The following is a 6148-nucleotide window of genomic DNA, read 5'->3' on the forward strand; positions in this document are numbered from 1 at the left end:
AGCTTTGTATATGTAGGCGACCTTGAGAGATACAATGCACACATGGATGTAAGCCACTCAGTTCGTTCCCACTTTGTGAACGACAACAAATGAACTCTTCTTGCGCACATGGTTCGCAAGTTTGCTAACATAATCTGTAGATCTTGACAAAGCTTGTTCAGGCTTTTTGTTGCAAAGTCCTTTGGAAGGGCTTCCCACCACAACCAACGTGTGCGTTTGGAACAAACGACTCCTTTGCAATGCTGAGGAATCCTCTGCTCGAAAGATAAAAACAATTGCCTAAACACCAAAAAAGAGGTGGATTCTTGGGATCCGAAACCGAACAAAGGCACGTCATGTGCGCACTGTAAGAGAGTTGACACTTTTTTTCCTATTTCTGCAATGAGGAGCAGTGAGTCACTCTTTCCCAAAGAATGACTCGAGAGGCATCTCCTGCTAGTCATTAAACTATATTCTCAAAAGATACATGACATAATTGGAACCTATGTGTCTCTTACCCTTTCAGAAGAGCAACCGTTTTGTCCCTGAAAGAAGAGCTTTTACAATGTGAAAGAACAGAAGAGGAGAGGGATAACGCTATAGAGATCAGCTTATGAACCAGTCTCCATGTCCGGTCTATCATGAGGCCTTACTTCTGTAAAGACAATGCCACCTCCATCATGGCTTTTATGGCTTCCCTGTGGTCTTGCTGACAAAATCAAGTTCGGAGTTGAATAGCTGTGGATCAAGAATGACGAAGGTTCTATCAGAGTATGCATCTTTTACCCACATTGGCAAGTTGACTCCCATGGCGTAGAAAAGGGTATGTGTTGGCATCTTTTTGGTCAACATCTCCAACGGGACAATGCCAAAGCTATAAACATCCCCGTTGGTATCAACCCTGCTCGATTGGCCATACTCGAGGCATCCCAAGCAAAACCAGGCGAAGTTTTCAGCAATCTTAGACAATGGGAAACACTATTCAAACAGTAAACTTCGCCATACCCTCAATGAACAGCAACGCGCAGCAAGCTACAGAGACGACAGCTCCTGAGAAGCGTTGAGAGAGAAGAGAGCGAACTGTTGTAGTACAACAAAGGAGTACAGAGAGAGAGAGAGAGAGAGAGAGAGAGAGAGAGAGAGAGAGAGAGAGAGAGAGAGAGAATGTGCCTAAGGAACAAAAAATTAGGTGGATTGTGGCAGTAGCAGGGGACCGAGGACCCATCGGGGCTAGTTCAGGCCTTCCGAATGTTGGAAAAAGATGGCGAAGGCGCCATTAACGGGTAGGACTTCGGCGCCTTCTTTGGCGGCTGCATGGGAAAGAGCCCGAGCCAAGAGGCAGCATCGATGATCGCCATGGCAGATCTGGACGCGACGGCGCCGTGGGGCTGGACGAGTTTCAACGACTCATGGCGGGCAACGGTGGTGTAAAATCTCTTCAGCAGCAGCGGCAGGAGGCTGAGCTGGCAGCTCTGCGACAGTCTTCGATGTGCTAGATGTGAATAAGGATGGGGAGCTGGGTCTAGCTGATCTTCGGGTAGTGATGGCCATGTCCGACCTACCTCTCTCCGACCACGACTTAGATGGCATGCTCCTAGCCGCTGCCTCAAGCCCTTCCAGCACCACTATCGACTTCGACGCCTTCTCCCAACTCTGAGTGAACTCTCCTCCCTTTTCTTTTGATGTTGGGCGGCCTTTCTTTCCCAACCGTCTGGTTTGTGGGTACCCTACCTCTCTCAAAAGCAGATGGAGCAATAACTTTTTGGATCTTCATTATAGAATTCCCCTTCCCCATGGGCCATGCCACGTGAGAGAGAGAGAGAGAGAGAGAGAGAGAGAGAGAGAGAGAGCTGGGGAGCAGTGTTCTAGAAAAATCATTTTTTCGAATACAAAATTTTTTTTCTTGAATTTGGCAAGAGGAATTTTTATTTTTCAGATTTTGAAACTATTTTTTTCTATTTTGGGGAGGAATTTCTCATTTTCCCCTTGCCTTCAACCGACATTTTTGAGACATATCTCTCTCCAAGACTGATGGGACTGGAGAGTGATGCAATTGGTGACACGTGTCCATCCCCATCAACCTCTACATGCACAACTGAATTGTATACCCTGTCGTTTGTACAGTCAAGAATCTTGAGAAAAAACTTTTTTTTTTCATAAAAGGGGAGGCGCTTGTGAATTATATTAGAAGGACAAAAATCTTCAGAAAAATCTTCCACAAATCTCGATGAGTGTTTTATTTATTGAAAGTTTCACCCAATTCCACCCATCAATAAAGACATCATTATTTTGTTTGAAGAAGTCTTGGTAATGAAGATCTTCTATTTCTTTCATCCAATAGAAAAATTGTGTACTTTTTTAAAAATAATCTTCCCTTTTTCATCAGCAAAAGGGGAAAGCATCACTAAGGCCTTCCCCTTTGGGGTAGGCCAAAAAAGAAACACCAAAAGGACCAATGCATCTGAAAGAGGAATTTCGCCACTTGGTGTCAACTTTCTTCTTCTCTCACGCTTTTCAAGTTCTGTTTTTGTAAGTGTAGTGTCCAACGGAAGTGATTTATAGTGATAACTCAGGATAAATGTTGAGAGTATACCCAAAGTTCCTTTTACTTCATAAGAGAGTTCCTTTACTTCATGAGAGAGATGTGCAGAGAGAAGAGAGAATGATACTATGAGTAAAGCTTCTGTGAGTAAAGAGAGAGAAAGAACACTAACACCGAATGGGGTCCCAAACCCCCTCCAAGGGCCCTCCACTCTATTGCTAGAGAGGTATTTTCTTTAGATTGCACAAAAATTGATACAATAAATCTGGATGTTGAGATGCTGACGGGATCTTGTGGTAGATGCTTAGATTTGCAAGGCTAAGGGCTGAAAAGTGAAAATGCTAATGATGAGGCTTGGATCTACGAGTGATAGGGATGCTGGCCATGATGATGGTAAAAACGCTAGCTGAATCTGAGGCTACTGACTGATCTGATACAAAACGCTAGAGCTTTAGTGTTGTATTTGCTAACGCCAAGGCTGATCTGGTTTTCTGCTGGCAATGAGGGCTGATGGCTGAAAAGCGCTGGTGCTGACTGTTTGGAGGAAATGCTAATGATGAGGCTTGGATCTACGAGTGATAGGGATGCTGGCCATGATGATGGTAAAAACGCTAGCTGAATCTGAGGCTACTGACTGATCTGATACAAAACGCTAGAGCTTTAGTGTTGTATTTGCTAACGCCAAGGCTGATCTGGTTTTCTGCTGGCAATGAGGGCTGATGGCTGAAAAGCGCTGGTGCTGACTGTTTGGAGGGAAAACACCATGGCTGAAAACTTTGGTACTGCTGATGGGGAAACTCCAAGGGGCTGGCTGCCCAACCGGTGCTGAGGGTGCTGATCTCTGATAATATGAATGCTAACCCTAGGGTCACTTAAATAGCAAAGCCAGGCTGGGTCAAGCAGTGCCAATAGAACCCTGGACTAGTGAGGCGAAACAGAGGCTTGGCAATATTCGCATACATTCTAATAAACCTTCGGTGGTAGCCACTGTGGCCTACAAAGCTCTGTACTCCTTTAGCATTAATTGGCCTAGGCATGCATAAGATGGCTATAACTTTTTATGGGTCAGGGGGAGCCTTTAGCAGAAACAATATGACCTAACAAAGTGGCAGAAAGGGCACACACACACTAATGAAATCGAGGCAGCACGGGGACAGAGAGCTGCAAATTTGAGCACAATTGGGAAAGTACAGTAGCTTAGTGTTTTCTGAGCTTGAAGTTGCAGGTCAGATCGGACACTTTGCAACACTTTGCAACAGCTATTGAGAAGAGCTTGAAGGAGTTGCAGTAGAGGAAAATCCGAGAAAATAAAGTTGAGTGAGCAGGAAAATTATTGATATTATGCTGGCTAGATGTCACTTATTAATAATTTAGGCATCATCAGTAAGAGGTGCTTCGTATGCAGTTATTACCTAGGCTTGGTACTAATGATTCTATACGGGAACACTCCCCAATGCCTACACCTTGCAGACACTCCTTGTGCGCATGTTCAATCAGAGGGTATGCAACTACGCTAAAGTGCCTGGACATGCACGTCCTACGCACAAGCTCACAAGGGTGCCAAGACACTTCCTAGGCTGTCCTAAACCCTAGAAATAGGAATAAACTCGTCCACATGCACATACAGTTAGATGTGCATATGACATGTAGTTTCTCACGCGTGTTGCTATTGATATCTCGCTTGGAGTGTCCAAGCCTGTTATAGGGGTTCAGAGCCCACACAATTCTTCTCCTACGAAGGATCTGAACCACCTTCAACAGCGCACGTGGGTTCTGGCAGTGAATCCAATAGAGAGGACAATGTTCACCCACTACATGACTCTGAGAAAATGAAGAGCACTCCAATCCCAGCAGCTCTTGAATAGAATGTCAATCAGTTGATGAAAAGCAAAAGGCACTCTCAGAAGAAAAGCAAGTCAGAGGATTACCCCGGCTACCTCGGCTGGAAATCGACTTTTGAGAAGGCTAGTGGATCCAAGAAGCGTGTTCGCTTTGAGGATGACCCCACTTCTTTGTCTTCGTCTTCGTCTTTAGAAAGTTTAGAGAGTTCCTCTGCCTCTGACTCTAGAGAGGAGGAAAAGAGGCGGAAGAAGCCGAGACAGACTACGAAAAGCATATCCAAGAAGACGTCTAGAAAGCACAAAAAGCATTCTAGCAGTTCCAAGGAGGACACTTCATCCTCTTCAGATAGCTCATACAGTGATTCCCGTGCCTATGGGACTATCTATTTTAAGAAGCAAAACCATCTTAATGAGACCGACTCAATATGACTACTTGGAAAAGAAGAAAAAGGAGAACAAAGAGTTCAACGATGGTGGTCAAGCCATACGGTTGGACACTTTTTCAAGCTTCAAGGATGAAAATCGAGCTCTTTTCTGCATACAACAAGTTGACACCGCTTTCTTTGAGGGTCACTTCTCCGAAGCCTCCAAAGTACGGAAGGTGGCATCTTTTCTTCAAAGTAATCCTCAGAAATGGTGGTTGACCCTGCTCTTGCATAAGAAAGCTCCGAAAATGTGGGTTAAGTTCAAAAGACTGTTCACTTCCGCATGGTTGACTGAGGAGTACAAGCACAACGTTATTACAGCTTGGAATCACTTGTGGATGACAAGGGAAGACACCTTGGCTACATGTCACAAGTTTGTGACGTGGCATGCCCAACTTATAAGATTGGCCGCGAAGACTAGAGGATTAGAGCTATAAACTCTAACCCCTACCGAGGGCCCTAAAACCCTAAAAACCCAGGGATCTCCCTATAATTGTACAAGATGCTGACATGGCAACTTGTGGTGAAATTTGCGCAAAACCTAATAGCATAGCAAGCTGGCCGCGAATCGCGGAAATATGATGACATAGCAACTGCATCGTGATGACAAGTTGGGCGCCAGCTTGTGGAATCAGAGCTTTTGGGTACCAGTGCTTTTAAACCTGATGCTTTTGGGACTCTACTTTTGAGCATCCCTTGTAACAATTTATAAGGGAGAGCATCTGGATGCAAAGAAGCAGAGAGTTAGATATCTTTGTGATCGGCAATCAATAAAGAAATTCCGGAAGGGGCGCCACTCTTTGGGGCCAGTGCATCTAGGAACAAAACTCCATCAATCCGTGTCAACTCTCCTCTTCTCTCTCGGTCTCTTTATTCAAGTTAAGTTTAGTTATTTGCAATTTCTCTCGTGTTGCTATTGATTTTTTCTTAGAGTGCCCAAGCTTGTACCACTACTATTATCACGATTTTGGCATACCTTCTTGCCAGTAGCTTCTTTTCGGAAATCCCCTTTCTCGAGCAGTTTTGTTGTGGTCTACCGATAGAAATCCGGCAATACTATTTAAAGAAAAAACCCCAGAGCATTGAAAAACTCATGGAACAGGCCCAAGGACAATTTTTCTATGCATTCCAGCTCCTTGATTCAACCTTCGGCCGAGTTAGTGTCCACATCAATGGGAAAGAGTCCTCCGACGATAAAAAGAAGAAAGGCAAGAAACTGAAGAAGAAACCCACATACCGAAATTCACAGTAGAAGCCATCCAATCTCTCGACAACCTTATAAGTTCAACCCAAAATAGCAAGATCGGCAAATACAAGCGTATCTTGCAAAGGGAATTATTGAGCCTAGTAAATCTCCATGG

At 44.5% G+C, this 6148-nt stretch overlaps 1 protein-coding gene and 1 pseudogene across 1 annotated transcript in view; one reads left to right on the plus strand and one right to left on the minus strand.

Annotated features, from left to right (window-relative positions):
- The window catches only part of MEE49 (Ribosomal RNA processing Brix domain protein), a 96651-nt gene that overhangs the window by 24128 nt on the left and 66375 nt on the right, over positions 1 to 6148 (minus strand). The window lies entirely within an intron of this gene.
- LOC147434410 (uncharacterized) lies at positions 1120 to 1636 on the plus strand (annotated as a pseudogene).

The sequence above is a fragment of the Adiantum capillus-veneris genome, chromosome 19 (genome assembly GCF_014529385.1).
Source record: "Adiantum capillus-veneris isolate H3 chromosome 19, ASM1452938v2, whole genome shotgun sequence".
NCBI classification, from domain to species: domain Eukaryota; kingdom Viridiplantae; phylum Streptophyta; class Polypodiopsida; order Polypodiales; family Pteridaceae; genus Adiantum; species Adiantum capillus-veneris.